Raw genomic sequence first — 9700 nt, forward strand, 5'->3', positions numbered from 1 at the left:
ATATATATATATGTTTCATATATATATGTTTCATATATATATATGTTTCATATATATATATATATATGTTTCATATATATATATGAAAACCGCTATTGTAAACAAGTAGCAACAATAAGAATTTGTGTGCATATGCGTGTGTTCATGTATGTGTGTACTCACACGTATATGTGTATTCTCATATGTGGAGGCTGGATGTCCTCGTTAGGTGTTTTCTTCAACTACCTTCTACTTTATTTTTATTTATTTACATTTCAAACGTTATCCCCCTTCCCAGTTCCCCCTCCACAACCTCCTATCCCTCCCTGTCCCCCGCTGCTTCTAGGAGGGTGCTCCCCCCCCACCCATCCTGCACCCTAGCATTCCCCTACGCTGGGTCATTGAGCTTCCACAGGACTAAGGGGCTCCCCTCCCATTGATGCCAGATAAGGCCATCCTCTGAATACCCAGGATAGAACTCACAGACCATATGAAACTTAAGGAGGAAGAAGACCAACGTGTGAAGGCTTCTGTCCTACTCAGAAGGTGGAAGAGAAGGGAGGGAGGCATCTGGGAGAGAGAGGGAGGGGGAGGGGAAACGGGAGGGCAAGATTAAGGATGTGGGAGGAGACCGGAGAAGTACAGAGGGTCAGGAATCCACCTTATTTTTAATTAAGACAAGTCTTTACTACATGTACTTATTTATTTGCTTTGTGTGCCTGCGTATATGTTTGGCTCACACATGCTACCACACATGTGTGGAGGTTACAGGACAAATCCCAGGAGTTAATTCTACCTTCCCAACCTGTGAGTTCCAGGAATATGATTCAGGTCAAGCTGGGTAGCAAGTGCCTTTTCCTGCGGAGCCATCTCACCTGGTACCCCCATCCCGTGCGCGCGCGCGCGCGCGTGTGTGTGTGTGTGTGTGTGTGTGTGTGTGTGTGTACATACACATAGGTGCTTCTACTGCAAAGACCCCAAGATGATCTGCCATCAGTGTTATACCTCCTTCAGTGAGGTCTAGTCCTTCAGCTAAACTCAGAGCTTGCTGATAAGGCTGGTCCGCTATCTAGCTTGCTCTGTCTGATTCCCATCTCTACTCTCTGAAGTTGGAATTACAGGCGGTCCCCGAGCCCCAAGGACACTCTTGTTTCACCTCCTGAGATGACAGGCCTATGCTGCCAAGCAAGGCTTTTCACATGGATGCTGGAGATCAGAACTCTTGTCCTCCCCGTCACGGAGCAAGGCCCTCGGCCCACTGAACAACCTCAGCAGCCTCACTGATAGGGTTTGAAGAAAAGTCAGGACTTTAATATTTCAGTGTGGCCCAGATGGGAGGTGAGTTTTAGTGTAAGGTGTTTCCTGTGTGGTGTGGAGCCCCCATTTGAGACAGATTAATGCCTTGCTCACAGGATTGGCCCAGTCATATGGGAATTTGGGTCCTCTTCTCTTCTGCTCACGCCTCTTTACCTAAACCCAGGCGAATACTAGTACATGCTCTCCGACTGCCCGGCCTTCAGCCCCCAGCCTCCACCCTCCAGCCCCCAGTCTCCAGCCTCTAGACCCCATTCTCCAGTCTCCAGCTCCCAGCCTCTAGCCTCCAGTCTTCAGCCTCCAGCCCCCAGCATCCAGCATCCACACTCCAGTCTCCAGCCTCCAGTTTCCAGCCTCTAGCCCCCAGCCTCCAACCCCTAGCCCCCAGTCTCCAGCCTCCAGCCCCCAGTCTCTAGCCCCCATTCTCCACCCTCCAGTCTCCAGCTCCCAGCCTCCAGACCCCAGACCCCAGTCTCTAGCCTCCAGTCTCCAGCCTCTAGCCCCCATTCTCCAGTCTCCAGCCTCCACCCTCTAGTCTCCAGCCCCCAGCTTCCACCCTCTAGCCTCCACCCTCCAGTCTCCAGCCCCCAGCTTCCACCCTTTAGTCTCCACCCTCCAGTCTCCAGCCCCCAGTCTCCAGCCTTCAGCCTCCAGTCTCCAGCCTCCAAACCCCAGCCTCCATCTTCCACCCTCCAGTCTCCAGCCTCCAGTTTTCAGCCCCCAGCCTCCAGGCCCCAGTCTCCAGCTCCCAGCCTCCAGCCCTGAGTCTCCAGCCTCCAGCCTCCACCCTCTAGTCTCCAGCCCCCAGTCTCCAGCCTCCAGCTCCCAGCCTCCCCCCTCCAGTCTCCAGCCTCCAGCCCCCAGCCTCCACCCTCCAGCCTTCACCCTCTAGCCTCCAGCCTCCACCCTCCAGCCCCAAGTCTCTAGCCTCCAGCCCCTAGTCTCCAGCCTCCACTCTCCAGCCCCCAGTCTCCAGCCTCCACCCTCTAGTCTCCAGCCCCCAGTCTCCAGCCTCCAGCCTTCAGCCCCCAGCCTCCAGCCTTCAGTCTCCAGCCCCCAACCTCTAGCCTCCAGCCCCCAGCCTCCCAAACCAAACATTTGTGTCAGTTCTCCTTTTCCATCCCCCTCAACATAAGTGTCGGAAGGGAGAAAGAAGTGTTTTCACTCATGGTTCCGGAAGTTTCTGTCTGTCACAGCCGGGAAGGACAGCAGCTCACATCTTCACAGCTAAGGAGCAGAAGCCGGAAAGGCTGTGCTGGCTCATTTTCTTCTTCAGCTTTGATTCCATTCGGGTTCCCAACCTTTGACGATTCTGCTCATATTCAGGGAGTTTGACCTCATCCCCTTGGGTGAGTCTCTGGAGACTCCCAGACACCCCCTGCTGTGTACCCCACAGTCTCCTCGGTGTGGCTGCACTCCGTCCTGTTGACAGGCTTCAGCATCACCCTTGGGCTTTCTATAAATCAGCCAGTCTCAAGCCTGCTGTCGCAGCAACAGGGAATGGGCTAAGGCACTGTCTCACGAAGAGGAGAAAGTTTCTTCTTTAGCAGTAGCCCTAGACTGTGAGCCTGTAGCTGGAAACGGTCGAGGCTCACCTCGCAGCCGGGTTTCTGCCTCCTGGTCCTCGCATTTACAAAACTCCAAAAATTTCCCAGCTACCGTGTCAGGTACTGGGGGTGGTGGTGGTGGTGGTGGAGAAAGAAGTGTGTGATGTTTGCCTTTAGAAAGGTTACAGTCTTTGTAGCGGGACCAGGCCAGAATTAAAATGGAAACAAGAGCTGAATGCAAAGACTGAACAACCCTACAAAACAGAGCTTGCCCCGAGGGACTCCTTGGAGCAACTTTTTCTCTGGGAGGATGGCCTAGAGTGAGCTAGGCAGGCTTTAAAATTTTTCCACTCACCTTTCTCACGGCAGGGTTGGGACGCGTTAGACTCTCTGGTTGACCACAGGGGATGCCTGTGGCAATGCTGGGTGGTACCCAATCCCCTCACAGGAACGGTGAGTCGGGGCTGAGAGCATGCGCAGTCAGCTCTGACTTTTGTTTGTTGTTTCATCCCAGAGACTTCACCCTTTGAAAACAAAACCAAACGAATCTCTGCCTGTCGAAATGCATGGATTCAGCTATTCCAATTACGCATGCTCAGAGTATATGCAAGCCAGAGATGCCCACCTCCACATCCACCCACCCACACGCAGGCGTATATACGTAATTAAATATAAAGATAAACCTTTACAAGGTTATGCAACGGGCAAAGGAAGCTTGTGGGTCCCATCGAGAAGCCTGCGACTGGACACTGGGAGCACTTGCTGCTCTTTACGGAATCAGCAGCCACCTTCAGCCCGTTGGCAGCTGTGCTGCTGCGGCTTACTCTTGAACTGGCACCTCTGGTCTTTCCTTGGTTTTACCTTTGTGTCCTGAGATACTGGCAGAAGCAACCCCTTTTCCGTGAGACACACTCACTCAGTGACTCACGGGCTGCGTGTAAACGGCATACTTCAGTGCTATGCTTCATGGATGTACACACTTATTGACCTTATTGACATCCCCACAACACACACGCGCACACACACACACACACACACACACACATCCACTCTTTATTTCTACTCTATATCTGCCCTCAGTTGCTTTATAGACAGTGTACTGGCTGGTTTTGTGTGTCAACTTGACCCACGCTGGAGTTATCACAGAGAAAGGAACCTCCCTTGAGGAAATGCCTCCATGAGATCCAGCTGTAAGGCATTTTCTCAATTAATGATCAAGGGGGGAGGGCCCATTGTGGGTGGTGCCATCTCTGGGCTGGTAGTCCTGGGTTCTCTAAGAAAGCAAGCTGAGCAAACCAGGGGAAGCAAGCCAGTAAATAACATCCCTCCATGGCCTCTGCATCAGCTTCTGACCCCAAGTTTCTGTCCTGTGTGAGTTCCTGTCCTGACTTCCTTTGGTGATGTTTTGTGAAGGAATACAAACTCTGACTAAGACAGACAGAATCCATAAACGAAGCTCATCGTTTCCAATAGGGCAGAGAGTTCACGAGTTTAAATATTAAGTTAAGGTGGGAAAAAAACCCACAGGTTCTTGGTGATTATTAATAACTCATTTCCCTATCTTATGACTCTGTAATCATTTTTTAAAAGGTAATTTCCAGTCATATGCCAGCACTCCAGGCTGGGACGACAGCACAGGACTGGCATTATCTTCTCTCTAGGGCCAGGACAGTTCGTTATCATCCATGGATATGACCACCTTCATCCATAAACTGATGCCTCACACCAGGCTTCCTTCAGGACCCCTTTTCCCATCTTTCCATGGCTCATGAGACAGAAACACCCAGGCATTCGATAGATCCACAGTCCAACTGTTAGTCCTTTCCTAGTCTCGAACCTGTTTCTTCTCCAGCCCTGCCTGCCTGCAGAACATCACTTGGGATTGACCTCAGGGTCCCCTCATGCTGGACCAGTGCTCTGTCTACACCATACTTAGTACTTCTATCTCAGCCCATCCACAGTCTCTTGCAAGGGATGCAGAACTGCTGGGTCTGCCTCCGTCCTGGCCAATTCCAGCCTCCACGTCACGTTTCCCCTTAAGAAGTCACATCTCATGGCATCGCTCCTTACATTCAGAGTGTTCTGCAACTTCCCAGTGCCTTAGGTAACATTCACAATCCTCAGATGGTTGGGGGAAAAGAAAGCACTTTTTAGGCTCACCAGGGTCTTCCAGATGCTTCTCTGTCCCCCCTCTCACCACGTGGTCCTACCTGCCCATACCCACCCTCCCAGCTCTCCCAGGCTACCTGCCTACCCAAGGTTACCCTGCCAGGAATGATTCCACCCTCCGCCATCATCCTTCAACACTCAGTTCAAGCGTCACCTCTGTCCCTGGGCCTCAGTGGCATCTCCATGACATCACATCTCACTGAAGTGATTTCTCTTGTCTGTTCCCTTGGAGATACCGTAGGTGCACATCTAAGGCAAAAGGAGGAAGTTCACATTTTTTTGTGGCTTTCCTCTGAGACGTTCTGAACGTGTTTGTTGAATGATTCTCTAAGTACGGTCTGGGGTCCATATTGCTAAATTTTAGAACCTCTGTAGGAAAAAACAAGCTGACGGGCTTTAACTCGGTTGCTTATGGGGTTCTGACATCTAAGTGTAGGTCATATTGATCTAGTTACTGTAAAGGTGTATATAGTTTACTTTAAAGGCATGGTTTAAACTAAGAGAGAAAGAAGACATTTAGAGTGACAACACTACTCAGTGTTTACTGTGGGTTCTTGCCACCCCTGTTCTTATAGGTGCATACAGAGATGGAGGTGACCTAAAGCCACACTGCCGATCCAAATGATTGGTTGACACCAGGGATCCTGTGGCATTGAAGCCTGCGTGGTTACCTGATACAAGACATGACCCCTAGTATAATAATCCAACGAACAATAGCTAGCAGACATGGAGGCTTACCACATACCTGGCTCTGCTCCTAAGTTTTGTTCTGTGCGATTAACCTTCTAGCAAACACTGGGCGACCTAATCCAGTAATTCTTTGTATCTCTTATTTGTTTTTAAAGTATGAGAATGCTTCCAGTCTTTCATGGCAGGGATTAAATAAAACAGGAATGGAGAAAAGTTGGATCATATCGACCAACCTGCTTCAGCTAACGACTGTCCACGGACTGCAGTGAAGGGTACTCTTCGTGGGTATCTGTGGGGAACAGACCTTCTTTCAAATATCAGCAGGCACAGATAGATACTCATGTCCTCCAGTGTCCTGGAGTGATGCTTGCATGGACTCTACGCCCATCTTCCCATACACTTAAATCATCTTGGGTTACGTATAATACCTAACACACTACATTTGACACACAAACACGTGTTATGCTATGTTGCTCAGTGAGTACCGACAGGAAAATAATCTGTATCTCTTTATTACAGCTTCAGTTCAGGATATTTTTGATTCACCATTCATTAATAGGCAGATGGGGCATTGCTAATATGTGAGCCAGCCAGACCAGGGCAGATCCTGGCAGACTTAGCGAGCTGGGTAGTTATGCATGTAGGTCAGTGAAAGCTCTCAGTTTGGGAGACTCGGGGAGATCAAATAGTGATCAAGACAGTGCTGGTTAATACCGGCTGGGGTCTTCTTGGTGGGGTCAGAGGTGGGACGCCTGGTCACTTTTTATGGTGGGACACCCAGAAAGAGATGGCTGAAGTCAGCTTGCTTATTTTCATTGTTGAGGGTTTCCAGCCTGCTTATTGTTCTTGTTTGAGACCTTGAATGCCGTTCTAGCCTCTCTTGAGGTTGCTTTTTTTTTTTTTTTTCTGGAAAACTAGACATTGGGATTCAGCAACTTGAAAGTCCTATACACGACAATGACAACTGATTTGACAGACTCGAGGCACTTATATATCAAAATTACTTTCTGAATGGGCTCTCTTAAAAAAAAAAAAAAAAAAAAAAAAAAAAAAGGCAGTGTCCCTAACCTGAGAGGCTTCTCTTCAGTAAATNACAACTGATTTGACAGACTCGAGGCACTTATATAAGCTACTTACTTTCTACATATAATAAATAAAAAAAAAAAAAAAAAAAAAAAAAAAAAAAAGGAATGTCCCTAACCTGAGAGGCTTCTCTTCAGTAAATCTGTCTCTCAATCTGTAGGCCCGGAGGTCACCTGGTCATCACTCATCACTATGACAGTCTTTCTGATGTCTCACTCTCTGGGTGGTCCCTGGCTCGCTAAGCCTTGCCTTACCACCCTCCAGGTAATATTCCCACTGTGATTTTACATCTTTCTCCATTGCAATGGGACAAAGCCCATGATCTGTGCAGAGGATGTGGGTGGAATTCTGGGAAGGACCTGGTCCCTCTGCCTTTGCTTCCTGAACCGCTTCCTCGTTCTTTAGTCGATTAAATGGGAGTTCTGTTTTACGAGACAGGCACTGCTCCCAGTGTTGCTAGATCCTGTCTCCGTCTGTCCTTTTCTGGACACTAACCGGTCGTCGGACGAGAGAAGACTAGAAAGTTCATGAAGGCAAACCTGTGAAGGAAGCCTAGGATGTCTGCTTCTCACTCCCTGGGATACTCTGCTCTAGGAATTTCATCATTTAAAAATATCCCATGATGCATTTCTGGCATTCAAATGGGTACAAATCCTGTGAGAGGCAACTAGACCTCAGGCCGAACTGCCCACAGGGATCATTTATTCAAAATGAGAGTTTGGGGACAGTACCGGCCAACTCATGCTGTAAAAGGTCTCCCCCGGATGCCAATTTGAGGCCCTCAGAGTGATCCAAGTCCCACAGTATTTGTGCAGGAGTTTGGCTAAAACGAAACAAAACGAAACAACAACAACCATGAATGTCTGAACAAGGAACTCCTAAGCCAGTCATTCTACCCTTATTCTACCCTTATTCTGCCTCTGGAAATTTAGCTTTTTTTTTTTTTTTTTTTTTAACTGTACACAAGCGATAGGATAAGTTAGATGTTCCATTTTTAGTACATTAGGATCTTGGGATGAAAGTCTCCTGATCTTTTTGATATCCCAACATTCCCATGTCTCCCTTTGGGTTCATTTTCTTCTTGCTTTAGTCACTTTTACAGTGTGTGAACTCCGAATTTCCTGTTTCCTTGGAATGTTATGAGTGACCTGCTTGTCTGTTTACATTTTGAAACGCCGCAACAACAATGAAAAAGGAGGTTGCATGGTTTATCTTCGCCGTTGGAAAAAGTTTAACCCTTGTCTCAAGCCCTCGAAGTAAGGAAAGTTGGCTGATCCGGGCCAGATTCTAAATCCCTCACTTCCTTGAGTGTCTGTGCCATTGCCAAGTGCTTCAGAGAACGTGGACCCTCAACAGCTGCAGACCTGGGGCAGTCGGAGTTCCAAAAGCCTGAGAAAGTTGCTTTCAATGAAGAACCTTTGCAAATCACACACCAATACAAACTGCTTTACACGTCCCCTTCAGGGTTTTCCTACTCTGATGAGCACCGAGGAATTATATAAAAATAAGAAAATAGAGACATTACATCTTAGTGTGTTAGATTATTTAATATGATAAACCTTTGGAAATACTGAAAAGAAATGGAGTATGCTAAGGGATGTAATGCAGGGTCCTTTCAGAGAGCAAAGGCTGGAAACTAGAAATCTGTAGAAGGATCACGCATCTTAGTGTTTTAGCCACTGACATTTGGGTGTCGACGTGTCTTTGTTGCCAAACCTGGTATGATAATCCACTTTCTAGTACTGCAATAAAATAAAATACTGAGGTAACAGCTTATGAAGAAAAAGGTTTATTTTGCTTCATAGTGTCACTACATGACGAGTTGGCCCTGCTGCTTTAATAGTAGAACTTGATGACTACCAAAAAGGAATGATTTAGTTTGAAATTTTTATTTGTGTGTGCGTGTAGACGCGCATGTGCATGTGTATATGTGTGTATGCGTGTGTGTGTGTGTGTGTGTGTGTAGGTATCTACAAAGGCCAGAATATAACGTCAGATAACCTAGACCTGAAGTTTACAAGTGGTTCTGAGTTGAGAGTCTGTAACTCCGGTCACAGAGAGTTGTGAGCTGCGGTGTGGATGCTGGGAATTGAATCTGGGTTCTCTGGAAGAGCAGCCAGTGCTCTTAACTGTTGAGCCATCTCTCCAGCCCCTCCGAGTTACTCTCTGTGATTGATAAAAGCTTTCTCAGAGTCGGAGAACAGTACAGACCTCCTTTCCAAGATCTTTTGAATCTTAACCGGGAAGAGAAAGACAAATAGCTCCCGTGGGTGACTCCCTTTCCCTTTGTAAAACCCAATGACATGAGAAATCTCTGCAGAGAGATCTGTTGTAGGTGTCAACGTAGCCTTGGGCCCATCGGGCAGACTGGCTGCTCTCTGCATCTCTGTGCACACACTAAAGGTATCCTGGGCTGCAGATGCTCACACGAGTGTGTGGATTCCCAGGCTGCAGAGAACTGGTTAACCTCCCCGGTTTCACCAGCATCACATTGCTCTCCCACCCACAAAGATCGAGCCTGAACTTATTGTACAGGGCTGGTAGAACTATCGGAGTTACCCCAGCCACTGGCTCTTTGAGGGCTTTCGGGATTTGCTTTCCTTAAATCAATGGAATTTAAATTCCTTAGGCAAATTTCATCCCAATGAAACACCAAACTAACACGCACGCCAATGATCTTTCTTCAGGATTTATGTTTTATAAGCATTCCCGTGTACTTAGGCCTGTTTCACACTCGGGACTAGCCCTTTTGGTTTTGAATGCATCTGTTAAGTTATCTCCACATCAGTTCATGGAGCTCTTGCATGGTGGTAAAGGCATAAAAAGGTATCGCAGAAAGAATTCAAAAGACCAGAACTGCAGTTATCGGCTGTAGGTTAAGAAAAGGCTGGTGGGGCTGGTGAGATGGCTCAGTGGGT

The sequence above is a fragment of the Mus pahari genome, chromosome 19, assembly GCF_900095145.1.
Source record: "Mus pahari chromosome 19, PAHARI_EIJ_v1.1, whole genome shotgun sequence".
Taxonomy (NCBI): domain Eukaryota; kingdom Metazoa; phylum Chordata; class Mammalia; order Rodentia; family Muridae; genus Mus; species Mus pahari.